A 17,385-nucleotide genomic window follows, 5' to 3' on the forward strand; every position below is an offset into this window, starting at 1 on the left:
ATTGTTAAAATTTCTAATGCATTTTTAGAAGATGACGACAGTAAGGATGTCCATTACCCTTACTACTTGCTAAGCTCAAACGTGGGCAACACTGGTGTTAAGCCTTGCACGCACATTAACTAATCATGAACTAATTTAATTCTGACAACAATTCTATGAATAGGTGTTCTACAGATGAATAACCAAGAAACAAAAAGGTTATTTTCAAAACAAAACTAAGTGGCAGAGATGGAACTTGAACCTCAGATAGTCATATTCTAGAGCTCAAGCTAACCACTATCCTTGCAACGAGAGCAAATTTGTTTGTTTACAAATATAAGAACAAGAAACACTTGTTACTTCTGGAGACCTGTGTTACATGAGCCAATGGGAAATAAAAATGTTAGAAGAAGAGAACAAACTGAAGAAAATAATGTTTCAGAATTAGAAAATAATGCTACTACCAGAGAAAATTATTTTTCCTATGTTTTCTTTAGCTGGCAAAAAGGACAGATGTTAATAGGGAGGCCGGCAAAGTGAAAATTGGCTCTCTCTCTAAATAATAAAGAACACATGAGAAAAAAAAAACCAGTAATGTTTATAATTTTACATACAAACATAATAATTTTTCATTTTAATTATGTTCTTGAAATAAAATGATCATTGTGTGACAATAAAAGGTATTGAGTGTAATCATTTCATTCAGTTATATGTTAATGAAATAATTTTATTTGATATTATCTAAACACTTTCTTTATTCAACAGCTGATACCACATAACTACAAAAAATAACCATAATTAATTTTGCAAATTAATGCTTATTTATAGGAATTAGGCATTTTCCCATCATTAGGCCAGCAGAAACTACATTAATAGAATTAGAGATGGTTCTTACGCATGATTACAACTGAATCCACTGCTTCCAAGAACACACTGTTTATGGCTCTAATATTTCCAACTTTCTCTGAGAAACAGAAACTTCTTTTGGTTGTAGCTTTCAAAAATGCTTAGGAGCCCTTAGGTAATTTTAGCGAGCCAGTAATTATATCACGTCTTAATTTTAAGAAATCATCTGGGATACTCAGGTAATACTTTTATGTAAATAGAACACTGACCACTCAGTTTGATCCTGTGAGATTCTGATTAAGAAGAGCTTAACAGAAAATGTCAGAAACACGAATAATATCTCACTTAGGCAGGCAGGAGATACTCAGTGAAAAAGGTAATTTCTACTGGCCAGAAGGAAAAGTAATATAACATCCATGTTAGAAATTTAGTTTAGACAGAATGCTCTATTTAAAACACACTGGTATCAGGTATAAAGATGACTAATATAATTCATTTTTTAAATAGAAAAAAACATATATTTTGGGTAAATTAAGTAAAGCCTAACTTTAAAAGGAAAGGCTCAATGTGAAATCTTTCAGGCCAATGATACTACTGCACCAGCATAGCTCGTTTTATTGCACTTTATTGCACTTTACAAATACACATTTTTACAAATTGAAGATTTGTGGCAACGCTGCATCCAGCAAGTGTATTCACGCCATTTTCCAATAGCATGTGTTCACTTTGTGTCTCTGTGTCAGATTTTGGTAGTTCTTGCATTATTTCAAACTTTTTCATTATTAATATATATTAATATATGATTGTCTATTCATAATTACATTATTTTTACATTGTCATTATGTCTATGATGATGATCTGTGACCAGTGATTTTTGTTACTATTGTAATTGTTTTGGGGCACCACAAATCATGCACATATGAAACCACAAACTTAATAAATGTGTGTGTTGACTCCTCCAAACTACTGGCTGTTCCCTTGTCTCTTCCCCTTTTCTTGGGCCTCCCTATTGTCTAAGACCATATTGAATTTAGCCCAATTAATAACCCTACAATAGCCTCTAGGAGTTCAAATGAAAAGAAGAGTGGCATGTCTCTCACTTTAAATCAAAAACTAGAAATGATTAAGCTTAGTGAGAAACGCATGTTCAAAGTTGAGACAGGACAAAGGCTAGGTCCCTTATGCCAAAGAGTTAGCCAAGTTGTGAACGCAAAGGAAAAGTTCTTCAAAGAAATAAGAAGTGCTGCTCTGGTGAACGCATGAGTGATAAGAAAGTGAACACCAGCCTACTGCTGATAGGAAGAAGTTTTTGGTGGTCTGGATCTAAGATCAAACTAGCCACAACATTCCCATAAGTCAAAGCCTAATCCAGCAAGGCCCTAGCTCTCTTCAATTCTATGAAGGCTGGGAGAGGTGAGGAAGCTGCAGAAGAAAAGTTTAAAGCTAGGAGAGACTGATTCTTAAGGTTTAAGGAATAAAGACATCTTCATAACATAAAAGTTTAAGGTGAAGTGGCAAATGCTGATGTAGAAGCTGTAGCAAGTTTTCCAGAAGATCTAGCTAGGATATTGATAAAGGTGACTATACTAAACAACAGATTTTCAATGTAGACGAAGCAGGCTTCCATTGAAAGATGCCATCTGGGACTTTCATAACTACTGGGAAGACAGTGCCTGGTTTCAAAGCTCCAAAGAACAGGATGACTCTCTCCTTACGGGCTAATGCAGCTGATGACTTTGAGTTGAAGCCAATGTTCATTTACCGTTTCCAAAAACCTATGCCCTTATGAATTATGCTAAAGTCTACTCTGCTTGTGCTCTATAAATGTAACCACAAAGCCTGGATGACAGCACGTCTGTTTACAGCACGGTTTACTGAGCCTGTAAGCCCAAGCTTGAGACCTATTGCTCAGAAAAAAGATTCCTTTCAAATATTACCTCATTGATGAAAGCATCTGGTCACCCAAGAGCTCTGACTGAGATGTACAAGGAAATTAACGTTGTTTTCAAGCCATCTAATACAACATGCACTCTGCACCCCATGGATTGAGAAGTAATTTCAACTTTCAACTCTTATTATTTAAGAAATATATTTTTGTAAGACTATAGCTGTCATAAGCAGTGATTCCTCTAATGAATCTCAGCAAAGTAAATTGAAAATCTTCTGGAAAGGATTCACCATATTAAGAACATTTGTGATTCATGGGAGGAGGTTAAAATATCAACACAATAGGAGTTTGGAAGAAGTTAATTCCAACTCTCATAGATGACTTTGAGGAACTCAAGACTTCAGTGGAAGAACTAACTGCAGATGCAGTGGAAATAGCAAGATAACTAGAATTAGAAGTGAAACCTAAAGACATGACTGAATTGCTGCAGTCTCATGATAAAACTTTAATGGATGAGGAATTGTTTCTTACAGATGAGCAAAGAATATGGTTTCTTGAGATGGAATCTATTACTGGTGAAGATGCTAGAGATGGCAACAAATGATTTAGAATATAATATAAACCTAGGTAATCTTTATCAACTAAGTGGTGGGGTTTGAGAGGATTCGCTCTAATTTTGAAAGAGTTCTACTGTGGGTAAAATGTTACCAAACAGCATCACATGTTACAGAGAAATCTTTCATAAAAGGAAGAGTCAATCCATGTAGTAAACTTCATTGTTGTCTTAGCCACCACAACCTTTAGAAACTCCACCCTGATCAGTCAGGAGCCATTAACATCAAGGCAAGAGCCTCCATGAGCAAAAAGATTATGACTTACAGAAGGCTCAGATGACCATCAGCATCTTTTAGCAACACAGTATTTTTAAATTATGGCATGTACATTGTTTTTTAGACATAATGCTATTGCACACTTATTAGACCACAGTATAGTATAAACATAACTTTTATATGTGTTGTGAACCAAAAAATTTGTGTGACTTGCTATATTGCAATATTTGCTTTATCGCAGTGGTCTGGAACCCAATCTGCACTATCTCCAAGGTATGCCTGTAGATTGCCTTCTTCCATATTTGCAGTCTAGGAAAAGAAATGGTTAGCTAATATGGTAATGAGTATAAAGTACTTTCAGAGTGCAGGACATATATTAAGTTTATAAGAGATGGTAGATCTTATTATGAAGACCTGCTCAGCAAGCACATCATAGTATAATAATATATTAATTGTGAATTCTACAAAATTATGATGTATTTTATTGATAATAGCTTATCAATTTTTATACCATTTAATTAAATTACTGTTTTAAGGGAGAAGCAAATCATTTTAGTACTATTTGTCTTTTAATTACATAATTTTAAACCTTCAGGACTTATTTCACCACTAGATAGCTACATACTCCATTTATCCATCCATCCTTCCGTCTGTCAGTCAGTCTAACAGTTCATCAACCCTCTATCCATACTCCTGTCAGAGATTTAGCTCTCTGTTTACAGGTACCTAGTGTATTCTAAGTAAACATATCATTGTTGATATATGGGTAATACTCTGTCTTATCATTCATCTTGAAGTTTACAAACACATAATAGTATCTCCTTTTTAAAAACTGATGAAAATGATCACCTTGGGCAAAATGTTCCTCCTGCCCAACCCCAGTGAAGGATACTATTACTAGGTGATTATGCACTATCTTCTTTAAAGGTTATAATATTTCTGATTTATTTTTCCTCCAGAAGGGCAAGAAATAGAAGATAGAAATTTTGACTGGGCTATTGTTAGATGACTTTCCGAAGTGAAGAGGTAGGTCATCATTGCACAACTGAGCTATGAAACAAAAAAAAACCGAACTGCTGTTAAATATCTGACAGCACTGTGATGGCTATTCAAAACAACAGGACCCTGGTCCCCCTTCAAGAAAAAAACCCCAAAACTAAATACATTTGTGTGCAGTAAGGGCTTACTCACTATTCATTACTGCCTATAATCTTATGAATATATATTAAGGCAATCTAAAAGTGTTATAGCAGTTGTAATATTTTAATCATGCAAAATACTTTTCTTACTTGGTGATTCATCCCTAATTCCTGGGTAGAGAAATGAAGCTAAATCATAGGCTTTTTATGACAAAGGGAGGGGAGGGTACTGGTCTGTCATTATCATTAAATCACAGGGGTTGTTAGACAGTGTTTAGCAATGAAAAAAATGATCAAAAGGACCTCTATGTTTAAAAGTATTAGTCATTTCAAAACTAAAGACAGTGAACCTAAGCAATGAGCATACATCCACTATGAAGCTATTTTAAAAAAGGAGGACCTATATTAAATATAAAATTGTTAGTAGGATCATCTGTTTCAGCTCTCATAAAGCTCATCATCAATAAATTGCAGCATAACATAAAGGAAAAAGAAACATGCCTGTATCTGGTGAAAGTCACTGTGTAGAACTTCTGGAGAAAACCCTGAATTTGCTTTTTTACCAAAGTATCCAAAACCTGGAAAACTAGAAAGTTGAGATGCTCTATTTAGTCAGACCAGAAATTATCCTTTACGTATATAATCTGGACAGAATGTGGTAGTTAGCTAATCCTAAATTAAGTCCTTTGTTTTTATTTGTTGCATAAAGCACAGATTCTAATAAACACAGAGTGTTACATCATCACACTTCAAAGCCTTCTGTAAACCAAGCAACTCACAGCAACATCTCTGCCTTCAGCAATCACACTGCAGTAAATCACCCAAGTGACCTTATTTGCTTATTAGAAACTCTGTGTACAGGTTGCAAATGTCAGAGTATGAATTTACATTTTAAAAAGTGTATCTTGCAGTGGTTTAATGAAAATATTTCAACAATCTCAGGTCAAATTCAACTATTTATACCTCTGCCTCCTTGGGTTTAAAGATTTTGTCCTAGATTCACATATTCTTCACAAGCCATACTTCATGAACACTCCTCTTAACATCTCAACGTTGTAACAGTTTGAAATGCCATTTGGAAAGGGGGCTGTTACTACACTATCATTTCCACTCCCAACTCAATAGTATGCCGATAAATAATTTAAACGTTTGATTCTTGTGTTGTTTATGGTCTCAGAATGATATTTATCTGTATATACCAACACAAATACTTTATAAATAAGCTGGGGGGGGGTTTAAAATTTATATTGTATATCATGTATTAACTTAAACTGATGTAACACATCAGTTTAACTCTGAAAATAGAACCATGACACATTCATATTCTACTCTAGAATACAGAAAAAAAAATCACAATAATTGACCTTCGTATGTATGTTTTGCTTTAAAATTATTTTTCTTCTTGTGGAAGATGGCAAAAAAGATCACCAAGAAGAATTTCTGGGGAAGAATTTGTCAGGGGTTATGGCAGGGCAGTGAGAAAAGTCAGTTGATTAGAAAGAAACCTGCCTGGGCCATGAGTCTGTATGTAATTTTCTCATTCTACTTATATTCCCAGAAGTATTTTCAAAATTATTTTGAACATTACAGAAATAAATCATCAATAATACCACCACTGCTACCACCCCCAACCACATGTACATACTCCAGGAACAGAAAGAGGCACCAGGGTGTAACAGAAAGAATATGGGCTGTGGAAAACACTGCGTAACCTTTACCTGCCATGGGCTGGAGGAAAGGCTTCAGTTAATTAAAGGCCTCAGTCTCTACAACATGCCTTATAGTGTGGTCCAAAATACAGTCATAAGTTGCTTTGTGCACTTCACTTTATTGTGCTTTGCAGATACTGTGTTCTTTTCAAATTGAAAGTTTGTGGAAACCCTGGCTGGGCAACTCTGTCGGTGCCATTTTTCCAACAGCATATGCTCATTGCATGTCTCCGCAGCACATTTTGGTAATTATCGCAATGTTTCAAACTTTGTCATTATCACTATACTATATTAAACTGAATACTTTATAAAAATGATTAGCAAATAGAAGGCCCACAAAAGAGGGGCCCTAATACTCACATTCTCCCCACATCATTTAAAATGTGGTATAATCATTTGTATTATTCAAATGGATTAGAAAGAGCACTCTGGCCTTGGGAACAGAGTTTTCTTTCTGATTTAATGCCAACTTGATAATGTTCTAGGTGAAGAAATGCCACTAAATAAATATAATAATGATTCTGATGATATAAAAGGCATTATGTTTCTTTCTTTACGGCTAAACAATGTGAAAACTTAAGTGAATATAATACATCAGGAAAATGTATTTTCTTTCTAAGCATGAAATATGAAACCTGCCTATTTATTAAGTACATTTAGGTCTCAGCATTACCCACATTTCTATCTATTGTATTAAAGAATATTGGTGATTATTACACTGAAGATTAGCAGCTAAAAAGACAAATGTGAGACTATACAGGCAAAAGGTTTTTGTTGTCGTTTTGTTTCTTGATTTTTTCCTAGAATATGGCTGTAGATTCTATTGCAGAAACAGTAAGATGTCCTCTGGTAGTCACCATCTTGATTTTTTCCTAGAATATGGCTGTAGATTCTGTTGCAGAAACAGTAAGATGTCCTCTGGTAGTCACCATCTTGATTTTTTCCTAGAATATGGCTGTAGATTCTGTTGCAGAAACAGTAAGATGTCCTCTGGTAGTCACCATCTTGATTTTTTCCTAGAATATGGCTGTAGATTCTGTTGCAGAAACAGTAAGATGTCCTCTGGTAGTCACCATCTTGATTTTTTCCTAGAATATGGCTGTAGATTCTGTTGCAGAAACAGTAAGATGTCCTCTGGTAGTCACCATGAAGGCTACATTCAAAGCTTTATTGATACAAATCAGTCTTGCCTCTCAGTTTTCCAAAAGTATCCTCTATTTTGAAGAGATAGTTAAGAGCATCCTTAAACTTGGCTAACTCTTTGGCATAAGGGACCTAGCCTTTGTCCTGTCTCAACTTTGAACATGCCTTCTCACTAAGCTTAATCATTTCTAGTTTTTGATTTAAAGTGAGAGACATGCCACTCTTCATTTGAACTCCTAGAGGCTAACTGTATGTATGCTCAAAAAATTCAGACATGTTACCTATAGCAGGGTTATATTTCCTAGTGACAGAGGAAGTTTAAGTGGCTTCTTTAGAAAAGTTAAATTTGTTCTGGCACCAAATCCTGCTTCCCAGGGAATTAAAAATTTGATGAATTTTATTACTTGATTAACACATGCAATCTTGCCACTGTAGACTCTTCACAGTAAAAATCTGTATTCAATTCACTTGCTCAGTAGTTGGAAATACCAATGGCATACAATATTTTGCTAAAGACAGAAAATATACCATTTAAATCCTAATTTTTAATACTTTCTATATCTGAATTCATTCTATAATATTGAACTACACTGTAGGTTAAAAGCACAAGAATAAAGTCAGAAAGATAAAAGGCCAAAACGAGACAAAAAATGCAAGGGAGAAGAAAAAGGAGTCTTAAAGCTAAGCTTGGAACAACAAAAAGTTAAAAGAAGAGATCCATTGGCTGATTATGGGAGATGCTACAATCCTAACAGATTAATAACAGAGAATTGTCCTGTAATATTCTTTTATCTTTTCTAATAGGTTAGAGGGTCAAAGTTAATATTGTACTTTTTCATGTTTAATGTTAAATTTGGGATTTTAGGTTGAAATTATTAACTGAATAAATAAAGAAAAAGGAAGATATGACATAATACTAGGATACAAAAGAAAAACCCAAGATTTTTATTTGGATGGAAATACAATGTGAAAGGAAAATGTGATGGCTGCCAGGAAAGCCAATACAACTTTAACTCCGTGAATAAGAGAGCAGCATCAAGATAAAGGAAGGTAATGGGGCTCTGTACGTCATACTTGCCAGACCATATCTAGAATACTCTGCTGTTAGTGTAGGAGGAATGTGAACGATGCTGGGTGCATTTTGATAAGGGAGATGCAGTGGTAAGAGGTTTGGAAAGTATCATGAGAATCGATTTAAGAAACTAGCAGTATCTGGTCTGGAAGAGTGAAAAACCAGGGAGAGGTGGTAATCTAAGAAGTATGTTAAATGTCTTTCTGATTTGAATGGCTGGCACATAGAACATGTGTTAGCCGCAGAGTATAGAACTAATGCATTGATTTTAAGATAACATTTTTAATTATTAAAAAACAATACTGTTTATCTCATGAAATAGTGATATTCCTAGCACTGCAAAGTATTCGAGTAACAGGTGATCATTTGTAAGAAATTTCTAGATGGGACTTCTGCACTGAACTGGGAGGGTGAAGCAGAGTACCTCACAACAGGAAGATGTTGTGATTTCAATTTCAGAGTTATGGCTGGTGTTATTAAAATATACTTAATTAGAAGGTGTGTTGTAAATTATGTTGGAAATGCTCTCCTGCACCTTTCCTGCCCCCCCAAATTTAAACTATATAAAGTAAAAACACGATACAATTCTCCCATTACCTATTTAGACCATTACATCTTCAATACTTTGTGAGTATTCAAAGAGAATTATTAAAATGCAAATATTCTCAGAAAAAGCAATAACGTATGTGAATGTACCACTTGTTAACAGAAAGACATGGAAGAGATGGGTTGTAAGAATAATTAAGGTCCAAGTGGGCACAAATCTGTAACAGGCAAAATGTGGGAAACAGGTCAACAATATTTCTTCAAGGTTCTCTTGGAGACCAAATAGATGACTGAGGATTCAACTATAATTTCTATAAAGGATGGCTCAGTTTTCCAATGTCCGTATCATTGCAACTTATAACTAGTATAGCTTCCAGAAGAGGTGACTAATGTAAAAACATTCAGTATTTATTTATTAAAATAGGACATCTTCGTGTAACAAGTACCTATAGACATTTAAGCAGATAACTAAATTTCAAAAGACCCAATTTGTGTCAAGATTTTCAAAACCGAACCAGGCTTTCATATACAGTGTAATTCTGTGTCATCATATATAAACTAACATTTGGGGGTCTTGCTGACTTATGGGGGTCATAGTAATACACTATACTATATAATATAGATAATACATATATTACTATGTATGCTTTCATAATATTCAATATTTGTTAAAGTTAATATATTAATATATCTTAGATAGATCTTTATAGCTTGACCCAAGATTTTTCTCCTAAATATCATCATGGAAAATTCTATACATTTCCATTTGTTGACAATGATAAAATAATTTTTTAATTTAAATTTAAAATTTTTATGGGTATATAGTAGGTATATACGTTTATGGGGTACCTGAGATATTTTGATACAGGATACAATATGTAATAATCACATCAGGGTAAATACAGTATCCATCATCTCAAGCATTTATCCTTTTTTATGTTACAAACATTCCTAATACACTTTTAGTTAAAATTTTAAAATGTAGAATAAATTACTGTTGACTGTAGTCACCCTGTTGTGCTATCAAATATTAGGTCTTATTCATTCTATCAAACTATGCTTTTGTAGCCATTAAGCATTCCATTTCCCTCTCACTACCCCACTACCCTTCTCAGCCTCTGGTAACCATCCTTCTATTCTCTTATCTCCATGAGATCAACTGTTTTAATTTTTAGCTTCCATAAATCAGTGAAGATGTGCAAAGTCAGTCCTTCTATGCCTGGCTTATTTCACTGAACAAAATGACCTCCAGTTCCACCCATGTTGCAAATAACAGGATTTCATTCCTTTTATGGCTGAATAGTATTCCATTGTGTATATGTACCATATTTTCTTTATTCATTCGTGTACTGATGGACACTTAGGCTGATTCCAAATCTTGGCTATAGTGAACAGTGTTACAATAAAAGGGGAGTGCAGATATCTGCTCCATATACTGATTTCTTTACTTTTGGGTGTATACCTAGCAGTGGTATACTGGATCATATGGTAGTTATATTTTTAGTTTTTCTGAGTAATCTCCATACTGTTCTCCACACTGGCTGTACTAATTGACAACCTCACCAACAGTGTATGAGGGTTCTACTTTCTCCACATCCTCACCAGGATCGTTATTGCCTGTCTTTTGGAAAAAAGTTATTTTAACTGGGGTGAGAAGATTTCTCATTGTAGGTTTGATTTGCATTTCTTTCGTGATCAGTGATGCTGAGCACTTTTCCATACACCTGTTTGCCATTTGTATGTCTTCTGTTGAGAGATGTATATTCAGATCTTCTGCCCATTTTTAAATAAGATTATTAAATTTTTTCCTATTGTTTGAGCTCCTTATGTATTCTGGTTATTAATCCTTTGCCAGATGGATAGTTTGCAAATATTTTTTCCCATAATGTGGATTGTCTCTTCCCTTTGTTTCCTTTGTTGTGCAGAAGCTTTTTAACTTGCTCTCATTTCATTTGTACATTTTTGCTTTGATTGCCTATCCTTAGTTTAGGCATAAACTATGTCTAAGATTTCAGTCTTTAATCCATTTTGATTTGTTTTTTGTATATAATGAGAGACAGGGATCTAGCTTCATTTTTCCACATATGGATATCCAGGTTTCCCAGCACCATCTGTTGAGGAAGCTGTCCTTTCCCCATTGTATGTTCTTGGCACCTTTGTTGAAAATGAGTTCACTATAGATACATGGATTGATTTGCGGGTTTTATATTCTGTTCTACTGGTATTTGTGTCTGTTTTTATGGCATTACCATGCTGTTTTGGTCACTATAGCTCTGTAGTATAATTTGAAGTCAGGTAATGTGATTGCTCCAGTTCTGTTCTTTTTGTGCAACATGTCTTTTGCTATTCTGGGTCTTTTATGATTTCAAGTAAATTTTAGGATTGTTTTTCCATTTATTTGACAAATATCATTGGTATTTTGATAGGGATTCTTAATTTCTTTCTTGACCTAGCCTTGGATTGGTATGGTCATTGGTATATGGCCATTCAGGAGCATATTGTCTTATCTGAATGTGTTTGTACAGTTTCTAAAATTCTTCTTATTAACTTCCGGTTTTATTCCATTTTGGTCAGAGAAGATGCCTGATATTATTTCAATTTTTTTGAATATTTTAGGACTTGCTTTGTGGCCTAACATATGGTCTATTCTTAAGAATGTTCCATGAGCTGAGGAGAACATGCCTTCTGCAGCCGTTGGATGAAATGTTCTGTAAATATGTATCAGGTGCATTTGGTTTATAGTGCTGATTACATCTCACGTTTCTTTGTTGATTTCCTGTCTGAAAGATTTGTCCAAAGGTGAAAGTGGGGTATTGAAGTCTCCAGCTGTTATTGTATTGAGGTCTATCTCCCTCTTTAGCTCTAATAATATTTGCTTTATATATATGGATGCTTCAGTGTGGGGTGCATATATAATTGTTATATTCTCTTGTTGAATTGACCCTTTGTCATTATATAATGACCTTATTTGTCTCTTTTTATAGGTTTTGTCTCAAAATCTATATTATCTGGTATTCATGCTGCTACTCTTGCTGTTTTATGCTTTCTGTTTGCATAGAATATCTTTTTCCATCCCTTTATTTGCTAGTGTATGAGTGCTTTTATAGGTGAGGTATGTTTATTGTAGGTAGCAGATATTTAGGTCTTGTATTTTTATCCATTAAGCTACTCTATGTTTTTGATTGCAGAATTCAGTCCATTTACATTTAATGTTATTACTGATAAAGACTTATTGCTGCCATTTTGTTATTTGTCTTCTGGTTGTCTTGTTGTCTTCCTTCTTGTCTTCCTTGTTGTGAAATTGATTGGTGATATGTTTTAATTTCTTGCTTTTTATTTTTTGTCTATCTGTGGTAGGCTTTTTGATTTGTGGTTCTCATGAGGCTTGCAAGTAACATCATATAATCCACTATTTTAAACTGATGACAACTTAACTCTGATTGCAAAAACAAACAAGCAAAGAGAAAAACTGATAAAAACTCTACCCTTGAACTTCATCTTGCCAGCATTTTAACTTTTTGTTTGTATTTGTATCTTATTATAATTATGTCTATGTCTTAAAAAGCTGTTGTAGTTAGTCCATGCAACACAACTGAAGCCTTATCATATTCCATATTTGTCTGTGTACTTATTATTACGAGTTTTGTGCCTTAAGGTGATTTCTTATTGCTTATTAACATCATTTTCTTTAAGACTGAAGTACTCCCTTTAGCATTTCTTGTAGGTCAGGTTTAGTGTTAACAAAATCCCTCAGCTTTTGTTTGTCTGGGAAAGTCTTAACTTCTCCTTCATATTTGGAGGATATTTTTGCTGGATATAACATTCTAGGATAAAAGTTTTTTTTCCTTCAGCACTTTAAGTATGCCATGTCACTCTCTCCTGGCCTGTAAGGTTTCCACTGATAAGTTTGCTGTTAGATGTATTGGAGCTCTCTTGTATGTTATTTGTTTATTTTCTCTTGCTGCTTTTAGGATCCTTTCTTTATCTTTGGCCTTTGGGAAATTGATTTTTAAATGTCTTGAGGTAGTATTATTTGGGTAAAATCTGCATTGTGTTCTATAACCTTCTTGTCCTTGAGTATTGATACCTTTCTCTGGGCTTGGAAAGTTCTGCGTTACTATCTCTTTGAATAAACTTTCTACCTGAATGAATCAATCTCTCTCTCTCTCTCTCTCTCCATCCTCTTTAAGGCCAATCACTCTCTCTCTCTGTCTCTCTCTCCATCCTCTTTAAGGCCAATCACTTTTAGATTTGCTTTTTTGAGGCTATTTTCTAGATCCTGTAGGCATGCTTCATTCTTTTTTGTTTTTTGTCTTTTCTATGCATTTTCAAATACCTCGTCTTCAAGCTCACTAATTCTTCTGCTTGATCAATTCTGCTGTTCAGAAACTCTGATGCATTCTTCAATTTGTGAACTGAATTTTTCAGCCCCAGAATTTCTGCTTGATTTTTTTCAAAAGTATTTCAATCTCTCTGTTAAATTTATCTGACAGAATTCTGAATTCCTTCTCTGTTAAACTGCATTTCACGAGCTTCCTCAAAACTGCTATTTCATTTTTTTTTTTTTTGGTCAGAAAAGTCACATATCTTTGTCTCTCCAGGATTGGTTACTGGTGATTTATTTAGTTTGTTTGGTGAGGTCATGATTTCCTGGAAGGTCGTGATGCTTGTGGATGTTTGCCAGTGTCTGGGCATTGAATAATTAGGTATTTATTGTAGCCTTCACGGGTCAGCCTTGTTTATATTGGTCCTTGGGAAGGTTTTCTAAGTATTTGAAGACTTAGGTGTTGTGATCTAAGTCTTTGGTCATTGCAGTGGTATCTGTATTAAGGTGCTCCACTCTTGTTGACTCATAGAGGTACTACCTTGATGGTCTTCATTAAGATCTGAGATAATTCACTAGATTATCAGGCAGAATCTCTTGTTCTCTTCCTTTACTTTCCCCCAAACAAAGTTCGTCTCTCACTCTATCCTGAGCTGCCTGGAATTGGAGGAAGGGGTGATGCAAGCAAGTTCACTGCCAACACCACTGGAACTGTGCTGGGTCACACTTGAAGCCAGCACAGTACTAGTCCTCACCCAAAGTCTCTGGTGACTATTGCCTGGGTACCAGTGATGTTTATTCAAAGGCCAAGGGTTCTTTAGTCAGCAAGTGATGCATCCTGCCAGGCCTGGGTCCTTCCGTTTAGGGCAGTATGTTCCCTTCTGGCCCAGAGTAGGTCTAGGAATGCCATGCTGGCGCTATGGCCTGGCACTAGGAACTTTAGAAACCTACTTCATGCCACAATTTACTGTGGCTGAGGTGGCACCCACATTGCAAGCAATGTCCCTTTCACTCTTCTCTTTCCTTTCCTCAAGCAGAAGGAGCCTCTCTCTCCATGGCCACCACCACCCCAAGGCCATGGCACCCACTGCCTGGTTATTGCTGATGTTTATTCAAAGCCCAAGGGCTCCTTGGTCAGCAGTTGGTGAATTGTGCCAGACCTAGGTCTCTCCTTTCAGGGGAGTGGGTTCTCTTCTGGCTCAGGGAAGGTTGAGAAACGCCAGCTAGGAGCTAAGGCCTAAAACTGGTGGCTTTAGGAATCTGCTTGGTGCTTTCTTTTACTGTGGCTGGCTGATCCCCAGGTTGCAAGACAAAGCCCTTTCCACTCTTCCCTCTCCTTTCCTCAGGCAGGCGTCTCTTCCCACTGCCAATATATCCGGGAATGTGCTGGGTTACATCTGAAGCCAACATGGTTCTGGGTCTCATCAAAGGCCTGTGGTAATTGCTACTTGGCTACTGTCGACGTTTACTCAAGGTCCAAGTGTTCCTCAGTCATTAATTAAAGAATCCTGCCAGGACTGAGTTCTTCCCTTCAGGGAAGCAAGTTCCCTTAAGGCATAGGGTGGGTCTAGCAATGTCTTCTGAGAGCTGGGGCCTGAAATAGGGGCTTCGGGTCTCTGCTTGGTGTTTTATTTTTACTGTGGCTGAGCTGGTATCCGAGTTATAAGAAAAAGTCCTCTTTACTCTTCCCTCTCCTTTCTTGTGTATCCCATGTCCACTGGCTCTAATCCCAGTACGACACCAGGACTTGCTCAGATTTATCTGGAACTCCAAGGTACTTTAGTGTGCAGTGTTGGGTCTAGCTGGAACTCAGGTTCCGAATGCTGGGACAGCAGACAATACCCCTCTGCCTAGGGCTGGTCTAATGGCTCTCTTTGAGGGTGCTGGGTGAATTCTGCCCATGTTACCTTCTGCTGTGACAGGGCAGCAATGAGTTCCAATGCAAAGTCCCACAATCACTGTGTTTTCCCTCCCCTAAGCAAACAGATTCTCGTTTTCCATGTCCCACGTGGTGCAGCCAAGGGGTGGGGGAGGGTTGGTATACGGAATTCAAGACTGTCTTTCTTACCCTCTTCTGTGCCTCTTTGCTTGAAATAATGTTAAAATGAGGTACTATGATCGCTGACCTGATTTTTGGTTCTTATGAAGGTGCTTTCTTGTGTGGATAGTTGTTCAATTTGGTGTTCCTGTAGGGAGGACAATGGCTGGAGAGTTCTATTCAACCATCCTGCTCAAATTTATATTTTCTACTCCCGCAACTGGCTTCCTCTCCTGGCTTTGGTATCCTCAGGAATAATACCACCAGCATACTTTCTATTGTTCAAAGTGAAACCTTACATTTTCCCTTCTATACTCCATGTTCAAACAGATTCTGAGTTCCTTCACTACAAGAAAGGGCTTCGTATACTTTTTCTATTCTATTGACATTACTTTAGTTCATGCCCTAATTATCTTTTAGGTGTACTGCAATTTCTCATAATTAATATCTGTACTTCCAATCTCTTTCCTCATGAAAGCTCCCTTACACACTGGTACATGAGAACTTTTACTAAAGCCTACATTCTTATCAAGTAGCTCCCTAGTCAAAAACCTGCAGCAACTCACTATAAAATCATAGAAAAAAGACTAATTAATATGGCATTAAAATCTTCTATTATGTGATCTCCATCTATGTTTTCAGCTTTATCTCTTAATACTTCTTTCTATAGTCATCATTCTCCAATTAATCTATTGTACTGTTCATTATCTAAGAATAGTCTATGATTTCTAATAGCTGAAATGGCTTTCTTCATTTTTTCCTGCTATAATCTTGTCCATTTCCCAAGTCTAGGCTTAAAAGTCTTTGTCTTAATCTCAGTATCTCTCCCCTCCTCCCCTGCCACTTATTTTTTCATTTTTCTTGTCCTCTCTTCTCCCATGGAACATTCTTGCTCCTTGTTCCTTTTCCACTTATTGCATTAAGACTTACATCACAGTTTGGGTTTTATACATCTCTTTACCTCCACTTAAGGGTCAAGGACAGCACTGCAAAGATATAACAAAGATTGAAGTAGATACCAGTATTCTGTAAATGTATTTTGGTTTGATTATATTACACTACCAAGTATAGAAGGGTTTAGTCTAGGAGCATTACTTTAGCACCCGGGCGGTGAGAAGGATCATGTACAAATTGCTACATGTCTAGTATTTGTTTGGATTTTTTTATGGAAATGAAGAGGATATTTGTTTCCCAGAATAGTACTGTACTTCTTTAGTGTAGATAACCCATCACATTGATTTATTTGTCGGCATAAAGAGACAGACAAACAGAGCATTCTGTGGGTTAACTGGGGCACATTCGTGCTATCAGTCACAACTACAGCCTCCTCTCCTAGGTGCTCTGATGTTATGTGGAACAGTGATTGGTTGGGTGGGAAGAAAGTAGGGAACCATCTCTCTTTCCCCTCAATGTCACTGAGCAGCACAGGGTGGTGACAGATGCTGCAGGCTACTTACTAAAAAGCACTGGCTGTTTTCTTCTTACTGTCAGAGTAAAATTCTGTCTGGGTGTCCACTTCATCAAGTGATGTCTTCCTGAGACTCAGGGGTAATTCCTGATTAAGTCACTCATATTAATATCATTCCTCTTCCTAGAAAATTTTTCTGGAAGATGTGAGACCCAACTCTGGTCAATAAAATATGAAAGAAATTTTGCTAAAGAAGTAACTTCATTCTTGAAGAGATACACAAAAAAATCTGTTTGCATTTTGTTGTATCTGAAGGTGGGTGACACTTGGAGTCATGGCTCTTATCTAATGATTAACAGGTGCCACCCTTTGGACATTGCTGGCACCCTGAAAATTGAAAGCAAAAAGAATAAACTGGGGAACTTGATACTGTCACAAGTGCTGGGGAAACTAGACTTTAGGG

The 17,385-nt window shown here is 36.1% G+C and overlaps 1 protein-coding gene across 2 annotated transcripts in view; it reads right to left on the reverse strand.

Annotated features, from left to right (window-relative positions):
- Positions 1-17,385, reverse strand: part of GBE1 (1,4-alpha-glucan branching enzyme 1) — a 273,138-nt gene that overhangs the window by 23,769 nt on the left and 231,984 nt on the right. Inside the window, exon 15 of one of the 2 annotated variants that reach the window (XR_010139153.1) lies at positions 1,346-17,118. The exons of the other annotated variant lie outside the window; for it this stretch is intronic. The gene's annotated coding sequence lies outside the window, so the exon portion shown is untranslated. Of the gene's footprint in view, positions 1-1,345; positions 17,119-17,385 lie in introns of those variants that run through there. 2 annotated transcript variants of the gene reach the window in all.

Source organism: Pongo abelii, chromosome 2, assembly GCF_028885655.2.
Source record: "Pongo abelii isolate AG06213 chromosome 2, NHGRI_mPonAbe1-v2.0_pri, whole genome shotgun sequence".
Lineage (NCBI taxonomy): Eukaryota > Metazoa > Chordata > Mammalia > Primates > Hominidae > Pongo > Pongo abelii.